Raw genomic sequence first — 22,447 nt, 5'->3', positions numbered from 1 at the left:
CTTCAGCTGACGGGCGGTTTCTGCTTTCTCTCCTTGCAGCCGGGCTCTGCGGATGCTGAGGCTGCTCTGGGCTCTGCCAGGGCTCTGCTGGGCTCAGCACCGCGCCGGGATCAGCCAAAGAAGAAACGGTGTGACCTGCAGCAGCGACTGGAGCATTTTGGCAATGCAGCTCAAGTCTGCAGAGTGTCCACCTCCAAGGGAAAACATGACACCACCCAAAAATTAAACTTGTTCCATAACTTCCATAAATTCCCTAAATCTTTTCAAAACCCTACCTAATTCCAGAAACATCTCACCAAATCTCCACAAAATCCAATAAAAATCCCACAAAATTCTTCAAGTCTCCACAAAATCCAAGAAAAATCCCACAAAATTGCAGAAATCTTCTCAAAACTCCACCAAATTTTAGAAACATCCCACAAAATCCCTAGAAATTTCAATAAAATTCCAGAAAAATCCTACATAATTCTTCATGTCTCCTTAAAATCCCTCAAAATTCCACAAAAATCGCACAAAATTATTTAAACTTATGCAAAATCTTACAAAACTCAAAAAAATGGCACGAAATTGAAAAAACAAAAACAAAAATCCCTAAATCTTCCCAAAACCCTACCAAATCTCCGAAACATCTCACAAAATCTCTTGAATATCCTAGAAAAATCAAGAAAAATCCCCAAAAATTCCAGAAACATCCTACAAAATTGCAGAGATCTTCTCAAAATGCCACCAAATTCCAGTGTCATCCCAAAAAATCCCCGCAAATTTACAAAAAATCTAACAAAATACCTCAAAATTCTTCATGTCTCCTCAAATTCCTCAAAATTCTACAAAACTCCCACAAAATCTCCTCAATATCCTACAAAATTCAAGAAAAACCCCACCAAATTGCAGAAAAATCCCACACAATTCCCTAAATGTTCTGAAAACCCCACCAAATTCCAGAAACATCCCACCAAATCGCACAAATTTCCAAAAATCTAAGAAATATCCCACAAAATTTTTCAAGTCTCCAGAAAATCCTTCAAGATTCTAGAGAAATCCCACAAAATTATTTAAACTTTTGCAAAATCCCACAAAATTGCAAAAAAATCCCACGAAATTGCAAAAAACTAAAAAAAAATCCCTAAATCTTCCCAAAACTCTACCAAATTCCAGAAACATCTCACAACATCTCTTGAATATCCTAGAAAAATCAAGAAAAATACCACAAAATTCCACAAAATTTTACAAAATTGCAGAAATCTTCTCAAAAAGCCACCAAATTCCAGAAACATCCCACAACATCTCCACAAAATACCACAAAATCTAAGAAAATACCTAAAAATTCTTCATGTCTCCTCAAAATGCCAAAAAATTCCACAAAACTCCCACAAAATCTCCTCAATATCCTACAAAATTCAAGAAAAATCCCACAAATTTGCGGTAAAATCTGACACAACTCCCTAAATGTTCTGAAAACCCGACCAAATTCCAGAAACATCCCACCAAATCTCCACAAATTTCCACAAAATCTAAGAAAAATCCCATCAAATTTTCCAAGTCTCCTCAAAATCCCTCAAGATTCCAGAAAAAAATCCCACAAAAATATTTAAACTTTTGCAAAATCCCACAAAATTGCAAAAAAATCCCATGAAATTGAGAGAAACTAAAAAAAAGGCCTAAATCTTCCCAAAACCCTCCCAAATTCCAGAAACATCTCACCAAATCTCCTGAATATCCCACAAAAATCAAGAAAAATGCCACAAAATTCCCAAAAAATCCCACATAAGTGCAAAAAATTAAAAAAAATCCCACAAAATCTTCCCAAAATCCTACCAAATTCCAGAAACATCCCAGAACATGTTCACAAAATTCCAAAAAAATCTAAGAAAAATACCTCATCATTCATCAAGTCTCCACAAAATCCCACAAAGTTCAAGAAAAATCCCACAAAATTTCCCTGAATCTTCTCAAAAGCCCACCAAATTCCAGAAACATCCCACAAAATTTCCACAAATTTCCACCAAATCGAAGAAAATACCCCCTAATTCTTCATGTTTCCTAAAAATCCCTCAAAAGTCCAGAAACATCCCACAAAATCTCCTCAATATCCCACAAAAATCAAGAAAAATCCCACAAAATTCTTTCAATTTTCTCAAAATTCCAGAAAATTCCAGCGAAATCACACAAAACCTTCACAGAATTCCACAAAATCTAAGAAAAATCCCTCACCAAATTCTTCTTGTCTCCTCCAAAGCCCTCAAAATTCCAGAAATATTTCACAACATCACCTCAATATCCCACAAAAATCAAGATCCCACAAAATTCCAGAAAAAAATACCACAAAATTGCCTAAATCTTTTCAAAACCCCACAAAATTCCAAAAACATCTCAGAAAATCATTACATATTTCCACACAATTTAGGAACAATACCACAAAATTCTTCAAGTATCATCCATATCCCACAAAATTCCAGAAAAATCCCTCAAAATTCCACAAACATCCCACACAATTCCCTAAATCTTCTCAAAACCCTACCAAATTCCAGAAACATCCCACAAAATCTCCTCCAATTTGCACACAATTAAAAAAAAAATCTTTCAAAATTCTTCAAGTCTCATCAAAATCCCTCAAAATTCCAGAAACATGCCACAAAATTCCAGAAAAATCCCACAAAATTCCAGAAACATAGCAACAAACTCCCTAAATCTTCTCAAAATCCTACCAAATTCCAGAAACGTCCCACAAAATTTCCTCCAATTTGCACACAATCTCAGAAAAATACATCAAAATTCTTCAAGTCTCCTCCAAATCCCTCAATATTTCCAAAAAACATCCCACAAAATTCCAGAAAAATCCCACAAAGTTCCACAAACATCCCAACAAATCCTCTAAATCTTCTTGAAACCCTACCAAATTCCAGAAACATCCACACAAAATTTTTACAAATTACCACACAATCTAGGAAAAACTCCTCAAAAATCTTGAAGTCTCCTCAAAATCTCACCAAATTCCAGAAAATTCCACAACATTAAAAAAAAATTGCACAAAATTGCACAAAAATCCCTCAAAATTCCACAAAAGTCTACAAAATTCTGCAAACATCCCACAAAATTGCAGAAATCTTCTCAAAACCCCACCAAATTCCAGAAACATCCCACAAAATCTTTACAAATTACCACACAATCTAGGAAAAATTCATCAAAATTCTTCAAGTCTCCTCAATATCCTAGAAAATTCCTCAAAAATCCACAAAATTCAAGAAAAAAACCCTCAAAACCCTACCAAATTTTGGAAACATCCCACAAAAATCCCCTCCAGTTTCCACACTATTTAAGAAACATCTTTCAAACTTCTTCAAGTCTCGTCAAAATCCCTCAAAGTTCCAGAAACATCCCACAAAATTCCACAAACATCCCACCAAATACTCTAAATCTTATCAAAACCCTACCAAATTCCAGAAACATCCCACAAAATCTTTACAAATTGCAACACAATCTAAGAAAAATCCCTCCAAATTCTTCATGTCCCCTCAAAGTGCTTCAAAATTACAGAAATATCCCACAAAATCTCCACCAATTTGCACACAATCTGAGAAAAATACCTCAAAATTCTTCAAGTCTCCTCCAAATCCCTCAATATTTCCAAAAAACAGCCCACAAAATTCCAGAAAAATCCCTTAAAATTCCACAAAACTCCACCAAATTCCAGAAACATCCCACAAAATCTTTTCAAATTACTCCAGCATCTAAGAAAAATACCTCAAAATTCTTCAAGTCTCTTCAATATCCCACAAAATTCCACAAACATCCCACAAAATTCCACAAACATCCCACCAAATCCTCTAAATCTTATCAAAACCCTACCAAATTCCAGAAACATCCCACAAAATCTTTACAAATTACCACGCAATCTAAGAAAAATACGTCAAAATTCTTCATGTCTCCTCAAAGTCTTTCAAAATTCCGGAAACATGCCACAAAATTTCACAAAACTTCCACAAAGTTCCACAAACATCCCACACAATTCCCTAAATCTTCTCAAAACCCCACCAAATTCCAGAAATATCCCACAAAATCTTTACAAATTTCCACACAATCTAGGAAAAATCCATCAAAATTCTTCAAGTGTCATCCATACCCCACAAAATTCCAGAAAAATCCCTCAAAATACCACAAACATCCCACACAATTCCCTAAATCTTCTCAAAATCCTTCCAAATTCCAGAAACATGCCACAAAAATCTCCTCCAATTTCCACACAATTTAAGGAAAAATTTTCAAAATTCTTCAAGTCTCGTCAAAATCCCTCAAAATTACAGAAACATGCCACAAAATTCCAGAAAAATCCCACAAAATTCCGCAAACATCCCAACAAACACCCTAAATCTTCTCAAAACCCTACCAAATTCCAGAAACATCTTACAAAATTCCACAATCATTCCACGAAATCCTCTATATCTTCTCAAAACCCTACCAAATTCCAAAAACATCCCATAAAATCTTTACAAATTTCCACACAATCTAGGAAAAATCCCTCAAAATTCTTCAAGTCTCCTCCAAATCCCAGAAAATTCCACAAAAATCCACAACATTCAAGAAAAAAATCCCTCAAAATTCCCTATATCTTCTCAAAACCCTACCAAATTCCGGAAACATCCCACAAAATCTTTACTAATTTCCACACAATCTAAGTAAAACTCCTCAAAATTCTTCAAGTCTCCTCAAAATCTCACCAAATCCCAGAAAATCCCACAACATTCCAGAAAAATTGCACAGAATTCCAGAAAAATCCCTTAAAATTCCACAAAAATCCCACGAAATTCCAGAAAAATCCCACAGAATTCCAGAAACATCCCACAAAATCTTTACAAATTTTCACACAATCTAGCAAAAATCCCTTAAAATTCTTCATGTCTCCTCAAAGTCCTACAAACTTTCGGAAACATCCCACAAAATTCCACAAAAATTCAACAAAATTCCAGAAAAATACCACAAAGTTCCACAAACATCTTACAAAATTCCCTATATCTTTTCAAAACCCTACGAAGCTCCAGAAACATTCTACAAAATCTCTTCCAATTTGCACACAATCTAGGAAAAATCTCTAAATTCTTCAAGTCTCCACAATATCCCACAAAATTCCACAAAAATCCACAAAATTCATTAAAAAATACCGCAAAATTCCCCATCTCTTCTCAAAACCATATCAAATTCCAGAAACATCCAAAAAAATCTCCACAAATGTCCACACAATCTAAGAAAAATCTTTCAAAAATACTCAAGTCTGCTCAGAATCCCACAAAATCCCAGAAAAATTCCACAACATTCCAAAAAAATCCTACAAAATTCCAGAAAAATCCCACAAAATTATTTAGATTTTCTCAAAATGCCACCGAGTTCCAGAAAAATCCCACAAAATTCTAGAAATGTCCAAGAAAATTTCCACAAAATCCCACAAAATTCAAGAAACATCCCACATCATTCCACAAAAATCCCATGAGATTCCAGAAACACCCCAACAAATTCCCAAAATCTTCTCAAAATTCTACCAAATTGCAGAAACATCCCACAAAATCTCCACAAATTTCTACAAAATCTAAGAAAAATCCCTCAAAATTCTTCAAGTGTCCCAAATATCTCACAAAATTACAGAAAAATCCCACAAAATTCTTGAAAAGCATCACAAAATAGTGAAAAAATCCAACAAAATTCCCTGAATCTTCTAAAAACCCTACCAAATTCCAGAAACATCCCACAAAATCCCAACAAATTTCCACACAATCTAAGAAAAATCTTTCAAAAATTACTCAAGCCTTCTCAAAATCCTACAAATCCCAGAAAATTTCACAACATTCCAAGAAAATCCTAAAAAATTCCAGAAAAATCCCACAAAATCTCCACAAATTTCCACAAAATCCCAGAAAAATCAAGAAAAATTTTTCACATCTCTTCAAAACACCCCACAAAATTCCACAAAATTCCAGAACATTCCTAAAACATCCACAAAATTCCAGAAACATCCCACAAAATTCTTTAATTTTTCTCAGTATCCCACAAAATTCAATAAAAATCCCTCAAAATTTAAGATAGTCCCACAAAATTCAAGAAAAATCCCACAAAATTATTTAAATTTTCTCAAAATCTCATTAAATTCCAACAAAATCCCATGAAATTGCTGAAGAATTAAAAAAAAACCCTAAATCTTCTCAAAACCCTATCAAATTCTAAAAACATCTTACAAAATGTCAAAAAATCCCCACAAAATGTAAGAAAAATCCCTCAAAATTCTTCAAATCACCTCAAAATCCCACAAAATTCCAGAAACATCCCACAAAATCTCTTCAATGTCCCACAAAATTCCACAAAAATTCCACAAAATTCCACAAGTATTTCACAAAATTCCAGTAAAATCTGATGAAATTGTTAGCATTCAGGAACACACATAATCACAGATGATTATATGCAGGTGCTTTATTAAGAGATCTGGGTGTCAGGGGCACACAGACCCAAATCTGACCCATCTTGGTTTGGAACTGAACATGTTTTATACTCTATCATTATGTAACTCACATATTAATTATTAAACTTACATTGTTCTAATATATGCATTGTTTTTACCCAAGCATGGATTTCTCGTGATCCCCCCCAGCCCTCTAACATTGTTCCTCATGTTCTTTAAACAATAATTATATCCAATCATATCTAACAATTGTATCATGATCATCTACTGATTACACAGGTGCAGTTTGACCTGATCTTTAGCAAATACAAGGCCTAACATTTCCCAGGGCCTACTTTTCCAAGGCCTTTCCAAACCTAACTTTCATTCTAAGTCCCCGAATTTTCTAAGATTTTGAGACCTTTTACTATCACTTACAGGACTTGTGCTCCAGACCCCTCACCAGCCTTGTTGCCCTTCTCTGGACACGCTCCAGCCCCTCCATGGCCTTCCTAAATTGGGGGCCCAGAACTGGACACAGCACTGGAGGTGCTGCCCAACCAGTGCAGAGTAGAGGGGAGGAATCCCTGCCCTGCTCCTGCTGGCCACACTGTTCCTGATCCAGGCCAGGAGTCATTGGCCTTCTTGGCCACCTGGGCACACTGCTGGCTCATGCCCAGCCTGCTGTCCATCAGTGCCCCAGGTCCCTTTCTGCCTGGCTGCTCTCCAGCCACTCTGTCCCCAGCCTGGAGCACTGCAGGGGTTGTTGGGGCCAAAGTGCAGGACCTGGAACTTGGACTTGTTAAACCTCACCTTGTTGGGTTTGGGCCCTGGATCCAGCCTGTCCAGGTCCCTGTGCAGAGCCCTCCTACCCTGCAGCACATCAACACTCCCAGCCAACCTGGTGTCACTACGGTTCCATGGGGCTCTTGAGTGTCACAATGGTCTCCAGGATTCCATGAAGCCTCCCAGCAATCCAATTTTGGATCATACTGGGAGTGACTGGACTCATACTGGGAGTATCTGAGGGTGACTGGGAACACACCATGCACATCATCCCCCATCCTGGGGGTGACTGGGAGCAACTGGGAGCATGCTGGGAGCAAATGGCATTGTACTGGGACTGACTGGGTTGATCTAGTCAGAGGAAACTGGGACCATCCTGGGAGTGCTGCCATGTGACAAGGATCATACTGGAGCTTACTGGGCTCATATTGGTGTTGAAAAGGAACAGCTGGGATCTCTGAACACCAAAGGTTCCTTTCCTGCTCACTGAAGAAGGAGCTTCTCAGTGTCCATGTGTGAGGGGACCTTCACCTGAACCAGATGCTGTTAGGAGAAAAAGCTGCCTGTGCTGGAAAGTCCCACAAAACAAGTCAATGCCAAGAGAGAGCATTTTGCTTTCACAACTTCCCTCCTGGAGCCACAGTCCTTTTGGATCACACAGCAAGCAAGAGAACAGCACAAAATACAAAGCTGTGTCCAGTTTTTGGCTGGATGAGCAAACAGAGGGAATGCCAGGATCTGCTGCCACAGACTCTCCTCTTGGGGAGCAGATCCCCCCCAGGCTCCATTCCAAATGCTGTGCACACCCTGCTGGCTACAGACAACCCCTTTTTTTAAGAAGCTGTTGGCAGGAGCTCTCCCAAATAAATGGCATCTTAATGGCAATTTTCATTAAAATCAACTCCATTCCAAAGGAAGAACAATAAGCCCACAGCAATCCCAAAGGCACATATGGTGCACCTGGGGAAATCCTCGACTTAGGAGCCCAGTGGGTTAAAAAATACCCATAAGAAGCCACAGAGTGCAGAGTGCAAACTGCAGCAACCACTTGCTGGATCATTTTGGCTCTGCTACACACATCTGCAGACTGTCTGTCCCCCTGCAAGGACAGAAGGACACCCGTCAGGGGCTGAGCTGGCTGCTGAGAATGCCTCAGGCAGGAGGATCCTCAGGCAATGAGCAGGTGCCCAGAGCCTCTCTGACACTGAGGCCTCTGTGCCCCACAGCAACGGGAACACCACAAGGACATGGCAACATTCCTGTGACATCACAGCAGCAGCTCCCCCAAAAACTGCCTGGAAGGTTCTCCTGGGTCACCAAGGAGCACAAAGGATCCTCAGAGGGCACAACCTATTGCTCAAGGGATCCAAGAGGAACTCAGAAAATGCAGCAAATGAGGACACCCCACAGCCCAGCCTGAACACTGAGAAGGAACAAAGATGTGACCAAACCAAAGGAAACACAACTTTTGGTCACTGATGCTTCTGACTAAAACCAGTGTCTTGGTTCTAGAAGACAGGTGTCTGCTAGGGAGGGCAGGGGCCTCCCTTGGGATGAAAGAATGTAGACCCCCTCCCTCCAAATTATTATAATTTTGAAATCAAGGGGCTTTCAGGCAGAGATCTGGGGGTAGGAATAACAGTTCTTTACTAGTATAACCAGGCAAACAAACAACCATAACTACAACAATAACAAGAACACAGAACCAAGGACCCCGTGACAGCTTTCTCGGCTGAGACAGGATGGGGGAGAGGCTTTGTTTCACAAACCCCTCGGGCAGTCAGTCCTGGTGCTCCTGCAGGGCTCTGAGGAACAGTCGGCTGGAACAGCAGGGATGAGCTGAGATCCTGGGCTGATGGCTGAGGTGTATCAGCAGCTCTGCAGCGGTGGCTGGCACTGCCACACGTCCCGGCAGGACAGGGGGTGCGAGGCCACCAACAAAGAGGGAAGAATGAGAAGCAGCAGCAGCTCCGTCTGGATTATGGCGAAATTCCCTTATCTCTAATGCAGCAGCTCTGTGCCCAAAACTGGCTCTCCCCAAAGCTGAAGAAAGGCTGCCAAACTGTCCCCACCCTCCTTTTTCCTGCCCCCCTTCCCTCCCTGGGCCCGGCCACTCTTTGTTTTTGTTGAGAACCCACCAAGTACCCACAGTTAGGTTGTCCTAGCAACTAATGGGTAAAAATTCCATGGACAAGCCAGAACAAAAAAAAGGACACTGTCCTGGTTCTAGAAGACAGGTATCTGCTAGGGAGAGCAGGAACCTCCCTTGGGATGAAAGAATGTAGACCCCCTCCTTCCGAATTATTATAAATTTGAAATCAAGGGGGCTTTCAGGCAGAGATCTGGGGATAGGAATAACAGTTCTTTACTAGTATAACCAGGCAAACAAACAAACAATAACTACAGCAATAACAAGAAAATAGAAACAGGGACCCCGGGACAGCTTTCTCGGCTGAGACGGGATGGAGGAGAGGCTTTGTTTTCACAAACTCCTCGGGCAGTTAGTTCCGGTGCTCCTGCAGGGCTCCGAGGAAAACAGTCGGCTGGGACAGCAGGGACGAGCTGAGATCCTGGGCTGGTAGATGAGGTGTATTAGCAGGGATGAGCTGAGATCCTGGGCTGGTGGATGAGGTGTATTAGCAGCTCTACGGCGATGCCTGGCAGGACAGGGGGTGCAAGGCTACTAACAAAGAGGGGAGAAGGAGAAGAAGCAGCTCCGCGACCCAGCACAGGAAAGTCTTTCCCCGAAGCCGAGGAAAAAAAGCCAGCTAAAAACTGTCCTCACCCTTTTTTTTCTGCCCCCTTCCTCCCTCACCCTGGGCTCGGCCACTCTTTGTCTTTTGTGAGCACCCCTAAGTACCGGTAGTTAGGTTGTCCCAGCACATAATGGGTAAAAATTCCCACCTAACCCTCAACAGACACCTAACCCCCAACACCATGACAGGAAGCCCTGGGAGTGTCTGTGACATCCCGGCTCTTTGGCAGCCTGGGGACTCTTGGGATGTCACTGTGGAGCCCCTGGGAGTGCCTGTGACAGAGCGGTGCCTTTGCAGCCCAAGGTTCCCTGGGATGTCACCATGGAATTGCTGGGACTGCGTCTGACCACACGGCTCTTCAGCATCCCCAGAAACCCCTGGGAGGTCTCTGTGAAGCCCCTGTCTCTGCCTGTGACATTCCGGCTCTTGAACAGCCTGGAGATTCTTGGAATGTCCCCATGGAGCCCCTGTGAGGGCCTGTAACAAATCTGATCCTTGGTAGGCAACCACCACATCCCCCTGTAGCTATGGTCTGTTTCCATGGCAACCATCACCAGCACCCTGTTGCTATGGACAGTCCCTTGGCAGCTCCATGGAGACCCCATGCCAGGGGTGGTTGCCATGGACACCAGCTCAGGCCTGGAGCCAGAGCCCGTTGCCATGGCAACCATTTGCAGTCCCATCCCCAGGCTCATGGGATCACAGCGCCACAGAATTGGCTGAGTTGGGAGGGACCCATGGGGATCCTCCAGTCCAACTGCTGGCCCTGCACAGGGCACCCCAACAATCCCAGCCTGGGCCTGGCAGCGCTGGCCAAACACTGCTGGAGCTCAGCCAGCCCTGGAGCTGGGAGCCTTCCCTGGGGAGCCTGTTCAGTGCCCCAGCAGCCTCGCGGGAAAAACCTTTTCCTCACATCCAACCTAAACCTGCCCGCCTCAGCTCCAGCCGCTGCCTCCACTCCTGTCCCTGGGCACCAGAGGGAAGAGGTTCCCGCAGCCCCCAGCCAGGGACCCGCTCCCAAGGCTGCTGCCCATGGCAACCAGGCCTGGCACCAGCTGGGATGCTCGGTTTCCATGGGCTGGGCTTCAGGAATGGCATTCCCCAATTTCCTGCTCCCGCTAAAACCGTGTTGCCGCTCTCTTCCCTCCCACTTCCCATGGAAAGCACAAAAGGCAAAGATCCCATGCTGGGATAAGAACAATTTATTGAGAACAGCAACGGGATAAGGAACAAACAGGAACAGAAACAATGTAGATAACAGAAGGGATAAGACAATCTATTCACAGGGAAAACTAAAACACCACTGACTGTTTCTTCCTGGCCACGTATTTCCTCCTGCAAAGAAAGGACACCCTTCTCTGGTGATAGAGAGGGAGTCCTTTTCCTGCCCCTGGCAATGACCTGAGATGGGATTGAATATAATGACAGGGCCATGATCAGACTCTCACATTCTTTGATCTCACATCATGACATTGCCATGGGCAGGAAAAGGTACAGGTGTCTTCCCAGCATGGATCACAGGGAACATGGATCACCAGGTCTCTTCCTAACCTAGGTCCTCCAAGGGGGGATGAAGCTGGAGCAGGGCACAAAGCTCTTCCTGTACTTGGGGCACTCGCAGGGCTTCCCTTAGTGGTGCCTCCGTTGGTGTCTGGTCAAGTTAGACCTGTCTGAGAAGCTCTTCCTGCACTTGGGACACTCGTAGGGCCTTTCCCCAGTGTGGACACGTTTGTGGGTAATGAGGCTGGAGCTGCAGCTGAAGCTCTTCCCACATTCCCCACACTCGTAGGGCCTCTCCCCAGTGTGAATGCGCCGGTGCCTGACGAGGGTAAAGTTGTGCTTGAAGCCCTCCCCACAGTCGGGACAGCGGAAGGGCCTCTCATCCGTGTGAATCCGCTGGTGCCTGAGAAGAGTGGAGCTGCTGTGAAACCTCCTCCCACACTCACCACACTCGTAGGGCCTCTCCCCAGTGTGGATGCGCTGGTGAATGACAAGTTGAGAGTTGCAGCTGAAGCCCTTCCCACATTGCCCACACTCGTAGGCCCATTCCCCAGTGTGGATCATCTGGTGGCAGATCAGGCGGTTGCTCTGGCTGAAGCTCTTCCCACACTCCAAGCACTTGTAGGGCTTCTCCCCATCCTGAACCTGCTCATGGACCACCTGCTCAGAGCCCCGACTGGATCTCCGGCCGCCTTCCCGGCACAGGGTGGGTCTTTCCTCCTCAGAGCACCCTGGGATGGGTCTGGAGCCCCTCCTCCTGCGGGATCTCCAGGGATTTTCCTTCTTATTGGATTCCTGTGCCCCGGTACTGCTCAAATCAGGCTCTTCCACGAGGTTCTGCTGTGGGGATTTGTCCTCCCTGGTTTCCATCCTCAGCTCCTTGTCTGGGGGAGGAAGGACAAGGAGAGGATGGGATTTGCCTCCGTGCCAGAGGGAAGGGGAAGGAGATCCCCCCAGTGCGTCCCCGGCAGGACGGCGTCGGCAGCAGGGTTGTCCTGCAGCCGGGGGCCATGCTGGGCTGGGAGATGGAGCAGGAGAGAGGGGGAAAGGGGCACTGACTTCCTCCTCACCTGCCTGGGCGTCCAGGGGCATTTTCCTCTTCCTCACAGCCTCCTTCTCCATCCAGCCAAGGTTTGGGATTAAGAAATCCTGGTTTGGGAAAAAACATGGAATGAGCATATTTACTTTGAAGGTCCCTCTGCCCAAGTCCCTCTCTAGAAGGCACTCGGGCATCTGGAATGTCTTGGTGTGAAAGGAAAGGTGTTTGCTAAAAAAAAATAAACCTCCATTGAAATGGATAAAAATGTAAGCAACAATCCCCTCTGAATTATTATAATCTTGATATCAAAGTGCTCTCAAATAAAGATATAGGAATAGGAATAATAGTTCTTTACTTAAGAAAGAAAAATGAAAATGCAGAGGTACAAAAAAATCCAAACAACAACAACAAAAAAATAACAACCTACTGTCAGAGTCAGAATACAACCTTACACCCCATTGGTCATCCTTTTGGAAGTAGTCCGATTAAATGGTGGCTGCAGTCCTCCTGCAGTGACAGATGTGGTTCTGTTGAAGCAACAGAAGATTGTAGCTTACCTCTGAAGTTCTGGTGCTGTAGATGGGTCTGGTCTGTCCTCTGGGAATCCAGTGGAGAAAGACTGCCTGTGGTGTTCTGATGCTCAGATTATATCCAGGCAGGAATGCTTGGCTCCTCCCCCTGGGTGGAGCATCTCACAATGGGATGATGTCATTTTATCAGTCCTGCAGTGAGACTCAATGGCCCATTAACAGAAGATATCTCCCTGGAGGGAGGATGGGTGGTGGAAGAGATAAAGAACACTGCCCCACCTGGTTTTAACAGCTGGCCCATTAACAGAAGACATCCCCCAGGGATGGGTCATGAAATAGATAAAGAAAACTGCTCTACCAGGTTTTAACAGATGGTGATACAATACATACTTTTGGTTACATCTTGCATTGCAACCTAAGACATGGGGTCCATAAAACTTTTACACCACCAAAATTCAGCCCTAAAAAGGCCACGCAGGATTTCCCTATCTCTGTTCTCTCCCTTTTGGTGTTCAGGGTTTCCCCCCTGTCCCAGCTCCTGGGAGTCACTCTTGTACTGGGGGTCCCCCATCTACTCAGTCCCTGCCCTGCCCAGGCTACTGGGAGTGCCAGGAATCTAAACAGTTCCCCCATTTCCATCTCCCCACTTAGGAATGCTGAAAGATTTTGGGGTCCCAGGGTCCCTGCTCCCCTTATTCCCTTCTTGGGGTTGCAGGGGGTCCACTGAGAGCCCCCTGCCCCTCTCCAGGCAATTGAGGCTCCCGCAAATTGTGGCGCTCCCCCTCTCTGGGCTCCCAATTTTGGTGTCCTGGGGGACACAGGACTCTGCTCCTCCAGGCTGCCTCTGCCAGGAGCTGCCACTGGGAACCTCAAATGTCCCCCAAAGGGCATTTTCCACTCAGCTTTGGAAGTTCTTCATTCTCCAATCATCACGCTCAAAAACCCAACCCAGGGACCCCCCCAGGATATCTGGGCCAAGATCCCCCTCCCTGGTCACCTGTGGGATGGGGGGTATTGATCCCACAGATGGGGGGCTGTAAATTCAGGCAGTGAATCCCAGCTCCACTGGGATATACTGGGCGTGAGATCATACTGGGATAACAAGCACCTGACTGGGATTACTGGGAGTGTCTGGGAATGGCTATGGACATGCTGCGGGCAACTGGGATATACTGGGAGTGTCTGTGACCATACCGGGGATGACTGGGAACACACTGGGAACAATGGGAACTGTGCTGGGGACAACTGGGAACAACTGGGAGTGACTGGGTCTGCACTGGGGGCAACTGGGCATGACTGGGACTGTGCTGGGAGCAGCTGGGATAATCTGTGGAGGGACTGGGACTGTACTGGGGGCAACTGGGTGCAACTGGGATCACACTGAGAGGAACAGGGAGTGACTGGAACCACGCTGAGGTCAACTGGCATCCTACTGGGAGCAACTGGGAGCAGCTGGGCCATGTATGGAAGGACTGGGACCATACTGGCAGCAACTGGGACTGCACTCAGGGTGACTGGGAGTGGCTGGGAGCAACTGGGATCACGCTGGAAGCACCTGAGGAGTGAGTAGGAAGAACTGGGATAGACTGGGAGAGACTGATACCACAGTCCCACAGGTAAATGGGAGCAACTGGAACCACACGAGATAATCCTGGGAGCATCTGTGCCCATGCTGGGGACATACAAGGATCCTAGTGGAATTAGCTGGGAGGGAATAGAAAGGTGCTGGCTGTGACTGGAACCATACTGGAGGTGACTGGGAGCAACTGGGCCCACCCTGGGAGTGACAGGGAGTCACTCTGGCCATGACTGGAATCATGCTGGGAGGATCTGGGAGTGACTGGAACCATACTGGGGGTGACTGGGTGCAACAGCTCATTCATGGGAATGACTGCAATTGCAGTGAGAGTGACTGGGATCATCTGGGAAGTATTTTTCTGTAGATCTTCTGTCTTTCTGGTCTCCTTTTATTCTCCTTCTTCTCTTACGTACCTGGAACATTTTTGGATATATTAATGTTTCCCAAAATCTTAAGGGTTAACACTTTTGGGTTAAAGGAGCTAAGCTTGCAAAGTTAATGCTATGGTAAGAGCTTTATGTTCAATTGGATGTTGTATTAAACCCTTTGCCATAGTTCCTTGATTGTCTATATTTTGCCAGTTAAATTTTGTGTCATTTTGACCTCTTAGCTCAGTTGGTCAGAGCATGGTGCCAGTATCAGCAAGGCTGTGGGTTCAATCCTTGTGTGGGCCATTCACTTAAGAGTTGGACTTGATGGTCCTTGTGGGTCCCTTCCTACCAAGAATATTCTTTGCATCTGTCCATGTTGAGAAGATCTGGTGGGTGTTTCTCCTGTGCACCAAATTCAAGCACAGGAACCTTTGGTTACCACCAGCATTGAAGTGTTCTGGGGTGTTACAGCCCTGCAGGCTCACAGTGACCACTTGTTTCCATGAGGCCCCAGAGTGTCCCACTGTCCCCTTGGTTCCATGGGCCCAAGAGTGCCACAATGATCCCCGTGGTTCCACAACTTACCACAGTGTCACACTGGCCTCTTGGTTCCATAAGGATCTGGAGTGTCACACAGGTTTATGGCATTTGTCCTTGCTGCCCCTCACATCCCACTGCCCCACAAAGAGCCCCGAGCCACCTGTGAGGGACAGGCCCTGCTGTGCCAGGCCTGGGCTCAGGGCTTGGCCTTTCTGCTTCCTCCAACCCAGCCAGGGCTGGCTCAGCATTGCAGTTCCCTGCTCAGAGCCTTTGGCTCCCGGCAATCCTGGCCTCCAGGATCTGCTCTCACCAGTCCCTGGGGAGCCTTTGGCAGTCCCTGCCCTCAGTGGGGCTGATTGAAGCTCCAAGGGACTTGGACTTTTGCTTCTGACTCCTTGAGTAGCTTCTTCAGCCTGAAGGAGGGACAAAGGAGGATCAGGGAAAGAAAGAAACAACCACCAGGTCGAGCACCCCCTGAAATCACAGCCTCCCACCCATGGGATCATCACCCCCAATCCCACAAGTGACCGGACAGAAGGAGCTCAGCCCAGATATCCCGGGGGATCCCTGGGTTGGGTTTTCTGGGAGGGATGTCTGAAAAATGAAGAACTCCAAAGCTGAGTGGAAAATGCCCCTTGGGGGATACTGTGGGGTCCCAGCATCCCTTAGTGGGGAGATGGAAATGGGGGAAAATTTTTGGATTCCTGGCACTCCCAGCAGCCAGAAGAGGTCAGGGACTGAATACACAGGGGACCCCCAGTACAAGCAGGACCCCCAGCAGCTGGGACAGGGAGGAACCCCTGAACACCAAAAGGGAGAGACCAGACATGGGGAAGTCCTGGGAGGCATTTTCAGGGCTGAATCTTGGTGTTTGGGAGGTTTTTATGGACCCCATGTCTTGGGCTGAAATGCAAGATGTAACCAAAAGTATGTATTCTTCACCATCTGTTAAAACCTGGTAAAGCAGTTTTCTTTATCTCTTTCATGACCCATCCCTCATAACTGGGGGATGTCTTCTGTTAATGGGCCAGCTGTTAAAACCGGGTGGGGCAGTGTTCTTTATCTCTTCCATCACCCATCCTCCCTCCAGGGGGATATCTTCTCTTAATGGGCCATTGAGTCTCACCGCATGACTGATAAAATGACATCATCCCATTGTGAGATACTCCACCCAGGGGGAGGAGCCAAGCATTCCTGACTGGATATAATCAGAGCATCAGAACACCACAGGCAGTCTTTCTCCACTGGATTCCCAGAGGAGAGACCAGACCCATCTACAGCACCGTAGCTTCAGAGGTAAGCTACAATCTTCTACGGGATCATTGCTTAAACAGAACCACATCTGTGACTCCAGGAAAACTGCAGCCACCATTTTAATCGGAGTGCTTCGTTGTATTTTGACTCTGTCAGTGGGTGGTTTCTGTGTGGAATTTTTTTTTTGTTTGTTTTGTTTTGTTTTTTTGTTGTTGTTTTTTGTCCTGCTGTATTTTCATTTTCCTTTCTTTAATAAAGAACTATTATTTCTATTCCTATATCTTTATTTGAGAGCACTTTGATATAAGATTATAAAAATTCGGAGGGGGTGGGTTGTTTCCATTTTTATCAATTTCAATGGAGATTTCTGCCTTCCTTAGGAAACACCTTTCCTTTCAAACCAAGATACCTCAGATGCTCTGACGACTTCTAGAGAGTTAATTGAAAAGAGGGACCATCAAACTCATTGTGCTCATTCCTTGTTTTCTCCCAAACCAGGATTTCCCAATCCCAAACCTTGGCCAGATGGAGAAGGAGGCTGTGAGGAAGAGGAAGATGCCCCAGGATGCCCAGGCAGGTGAGGAGGAAGTCAGTGCCCCTTTCCCCCTCTCTCCTGCTCCATCTCCCAGCCCAGCCTGGCCCCTGGCTGCAGGACAACCCCGCTGCCGACGCCGTCCTGCCGGGGACGCACTGGGGGGATCTCCTTCCCCTTCCCTCTGGCATGGAGGCAAATCCCATCCTCTCCTTGTCCTTCCTCCCCCAGACAAGGAGCTGAGGATGGAGACCAGGGAGGACAAATCCCTGCAGCAGAACCTCGTGGAAGAGGCCGTTTTGAGCAGCTCCACAGTGCAGGAATCCAAGGGGGAGGAAAATCCCCGGAGATCCCGCAGGAGGAGGGGCTCCAAACCCATCCCAGGGTGCTCTGAGGAGGAAAGACCCACCCTGTGCCGGGAAGGCGGCCGGAGATCCAGCCGGGGCTCTGAGCTGGTGGTCCATGAGCAGCTTCAGGATGGGGAGAAGCCCTACAAGTGTTTGGAGTGTGGGAAGAGCTTCAGCCACAGGAAAACCCTGATCCGCCACCAGATGATCCACACTGGGGAATGGCCCTACAAGTGTGGGGAATGTGGGAAGGGCTTCAGCTTCAACTCCCAGCTCATCATCCACCAGCGCATCCACACTGGGGAGAGGCCCTACGAGTGTCATGAGTGTGGGAAGAGGTTTCAGACCAGCTCCACTCTCCTTGTGCACCAGCGGATTCACACGGATGAGAGGCCCTTCCGCTGCCCTGACTGTGGGGAGGGCTTCAAGCACAACTCCACCCTCGTCAGGCACCGGCGCATCCACACTGGGGAGAGACCCTACGAGTGTCCCCAGTGTGGGAGGAGCTTCACCCAGAGCTCTAACTTGACCAGACACCAACGGAGGCACCAGTAAGGGAAGCCCTGTAAATGACCCAAAGTGAACGAAGAGCTTTCTACACAGCTCCAGCTTCATCCCCCCTTGGAGAATCCACATTGGGAAGAGACCTGGTGATCCATGTTCCCTGTGATCCATGCTGGGAAGACACCTGTACCTTTCCCTGCCCATGGCAATGACATGATGTGGGATCAAAGGACCTGAGAGTCTGACCATGGCCCTGTCATTATATTCAGTCCCATCTCAGGTCATTGCCAGGGGCAGGAAAAGGACTCCCTCTGTCTCACCAGAGGAGAAGAGTGTCCTTTCCAGGTAGGAGGAAATACGTGGCCAGGAAGAGGCAGTCGGTGGCATTTTAGTTTTCTCTGTGAATAGTTTGTCTTATCCCTTCTGTTATCCAAATTGTTTCTGTTCCTGTTTGTTCCTTATCTCGTTGCTGTTTGCAGTAAATTGTTCTTATCCCAGCATGGGATCTTTGCCTTTTCTGCTTTCCATGGGAGGTGGGAGGGAAGAGAGCAGTGATGCAGTTTTAGCAGGAGTAGGAAATTGGGGAATGCCATTCCTGAAGCCCAGCCCGTGGAAACCGAGCATCCCAGCTGGTGCCAGGCCTGGTTGCCATGGCAGCAGCCTTGGGAGCGGATCCCTGGCTGGGGGCTGTGGGAACCTCTTCCCTCTGGTGCCCAGGGCCAGGAGTGGAGGGAGCGGCTGGAGCTGAGGCGGGCAGGTTTAGGCTGGATGTGAGGAAAAGGTTTTTCCCGTGAGGCTGCTGGGGCACTGAACAGGCTCCCCAGGGAAGGCTCCCAGCTCCAGGGCTGGCTGAGCTCCAGCAGCGTTTGGCCAGCGCTGCCAGGCCCAGGCTGGGATTGTTGGGGTGTCCTGTGCAGGGCCAGCAGTTGGACTGGAGGATCCCCATGGGTCCCTCCCAACTCAGCCAATTCTGTGGCTCTGGGATCCCAGGAGCCTGGGGATGGGACTGCAAATGGTTGCCATGGCAACGGGCCCTGGCTCCAGGCCTGAGCTGGTGTCCATGGCAACCACCCCTGGCATGGGGTCTCCATGGAGCTGCCAAGGGACTGACCATAGCAACAGGGGCTGTGATGGTTGTCATGGAAACAGACCATAGCAACAGGGGGCTGTGGTTGCCATGGAAACAGACCATAGCGAAAGGTCGTGGTGATGGTTGTCTACCAAGGATCAGATTTGTTACCCTCAGTGGGGCTCGGTGGGGACATTCCAAGAGTCTCCAGGCTGTTCAAGAGCTGAAATGTCACAGGCACAGACAAGGGCTCCACAGAAACCTCCCCGGGGTTTCTGGGGATGCTGAAGAGCCGTGTGGTCAGACGCAGTCACAGCAATTCCATGGTGACATCCCAGGGGACCTTGGGCTGCAAAGGCACCGCTCTGTCACAGGCACTCTCGGGGGCTCCATGGTGACATCCCAGGAGTCCCCAAGCTGCCAAAGAGCCGGGATGTCACAGACACTCCCAGGGCTTCCTGTCATGGGCAGAGTGAGAGCTTCAGGCTAAAGCTTTATTTCTTTATTGGAGAAACTCCTGCTGAATCATGAGGTGGAGAAATGACACCCAACAGCCACCATGGATCCTCAAACTCCTCCAAGTCACCTAGACTTTTAAATTTCGTCTAAGAGAGGAGACTGGGAGCAGCTGGATTCAATCCCAGCCCGAGTTTGTCAGAGGTTTATGTGTAAATATTGGACATGTAGAATTGAACCATAATGCAATTTGTCCCACACGATTAACAATGGAATATCAGATATATTTATATAAATACCACTGTGACTGATTCTGAAGATGATTTATTTACACCACAGAGTAAATAAAGAAAAAGAGTTATTTAGTCCAGAGTATAAGAGCTATAACAATTATTAGACTATAGTGCTCTAGGAAGCAATTTTGAAGTGAACAGGGCCTTGCTGGAGTTGTTTGAGACCATTCCAGGCACAGCCTCCTGCTCCAGCAGGAACTGCCTTTCCTGTGCCATGGCCAGGGCAGATCCTGCTGCAGGAAAAGCCCCAGGCCAGCCCCAACCCAGGGAAGGGCTCGGGCACAAGTGCAGAGTGCCGTGCTGGGAGCTGTGCCAGGGACAGCCTGAGGCACCAAAGGCACCTTGGCAGCAGCAGCTGCTCCCAGGCCATGGCCAGAAGGCTCCCTTGGCACCCCGGCCTGGTGGCCAGCACTGCAGAGCTGCTGCTTCAGGGCTCATTTCTGGCTGGGCTCTGAAAAGCCCCTGCTGCTCCAGGAGCCTGACTGGGAAGCAATTGGCCCCAGCACCCTGGGGACAAGATAATAATGAAACAGCTCTTCATGGCAGCAGAGACAAGGCAGGGGCAGAGGAAAGAGGAGAGTCAGGCCCAGGGGACATGGCTGCAGTGGTGATGGCTGTGAGGTCACTGCCACTGCAGCAGCCTGGCTGGCCCTCAGCAGACATTCTGGCCTGGAGCGCTGTGAGGTCACCCAGCACATCAGAGAACCCACACAACAGGAATTCCATCCTTGGGGAGGAGAAGGGGCTTTCACTGTGTCGGGTTGCACAGAGCTCCTGCTCATGGAGCATTCTTGGGATGGGGCATCGACTTGTCTGGAAAAGCAATTGCAGTTTTCTGCCACTCTCGTAAAATGCCTGATTAAAATTTTTCCTCCTTCTAAACAATATAAATTAACTCTTGATCACTTTAAAGATATTCATCCCTGTCACTGCAAGATTTGGGAGAAAATAACTTTGACCAGTGCTTCCATTTTCACACACCATGGAGAGGACCCAAAAATCTCCCAGGATGGGGTTTGGAGGCCTCATCACATTAGCAGCAGGCAGAGGCTGAGGGCTCAGGGCTGTGCAGCTGCAAGGCCCTGCCAGAGGCAACTTGTGCAGCCCTTTGGCCATGGCTGCTGGCCCTGGGCCTGAGGCCAGCAGGGGACAAGTGACCCTGGAAGCCCTGGGGCCTCATTGCCTCCTTGTCCCTGCTCAGCAGCCTGGCAGGGGCCGCCCCATGGTGCTGCCCTTGGCATTGCACATCCCCACATGCCAGTGCCCCGGGAAGAGCCCTGAGCAATGAGGGAGGGACAGCATCTGCCTTGCCAGGGGCTGGGGCTCAGCCCTTGGCCCTTGGCATTCCTGAAACACATCCAGCTTTGCTCAGCACCACAGACACCTTTCCCTTGCTTGTCCCCAGCTGGCATCAGGGCCTCCAGTCTTCTGCTCTACCTGGAACCTGGGGACGCTTTCTCACTCGTGTCTCTCATTTCAACTACAAGAAACTTCAGTGTTTCCATCTGACTTGGAGCTCTTGAGAAGTTTTTGGAGCACACTCTGAAGGACTGAGTGTGATGCAAAGAGCCCCAAAGGCCCGAGAGGGTGATGAAAGTGCTGGTGCTGTGTCTGTGCTGCTGAGCTGGGCCGGGCTCCTGGCCCAAAGGCAGCTCCTGGCAAGGGCAGCGCTGCAGAGAGACAGCTCTGGCCAGGAGCAGCTCCTGAGCACAGCCCAGCAGGGCTGGGGCCCTGCCAGGGCAGCTCAGGGACACCAGCAGGCCCAGACAGAGCTCCCAGGGGCTCAGCACTGGCAGGGGCTGTGGGATGTCCCAGAGGGGGCTGTGTCACAGCAGCACCTCTGTGGCTGTGTCCTGGAGCCCCAGAGCAGCTGTGATGTCAGAAAGGGGCTGTGTGACAGCTCCGAGTGGGTTGTGTGAGGTCACAGATGGGGCTGTGACATCACAGAGTTTGTTGTGTGAGGTCACTGAGCAGCTATGGCATCATAGAGGGGAATGTGTGACATCAGAAATCAGGGTGTGATGTCACACTGTGGGCTGGGTGATATCACTTAGTGGGCTGTGACATCACAGAGAGGACTATGACATCAGAGGTTGAATGCATGACATCACAGAGTGGGTTGTGACATCACAGAGTTTCTGTATGACATCGCAGAGCCACCACAGGGTGGGCTGTGACATTACTGAGTGGGCTGTGAGGTCACAGAGCAGACACCACAATCCCAGAGGGCGGCTCTGTGACATCAGACAGCAGGCTGTGACATCACAGAGCAGCTGTGTGACAGCAGAGAGAAGAGTGTGTGATGTCAGAGAGAAGGCTGTGACATCAGAGAGTAGGTTCTGTTATCTCAGAGGGGCTGGGACATCACAGTCCAGACTGGGACATCACAGAATGGCTGTGGGACATCCCAAGTGCTGTGGGGCATGGGACAGGGGGACAGGGAACCCCCGGCAGCATCCCCATGTCCCCC

General features: G+C 47.8%; 1 pseudogene; it reads left to right on the top strand.

Annotated features, from left to right (window-relative positions):
• Positions 1-18,210, top strand: part of LOC131586379 (uncharacterized) — a 712,054-nt pseudogene extending 693,844 nt beyond the window's left edge.
• Positions 18,211-22,447: the final 4,237 nt, after the last annotated feature.

The sequence above is a fragment of the Poecile atricapillus genome, chromosome 19 (assembly GCF_030490865.1).
Source record: "Poecile atricapillus isolate bPoeAtr1 chromosome 19, bPoeAtr1.hap1, whole genome shotgun sequence".
NCBI lineage: Eukaryota > Metazoa > Chordata > Aves > Passeriformes > Paridae > Poecile > Poecile atricapillus.
This window is presented reverse-complemented; position numbering and strand designations above follow the sequence as displayed.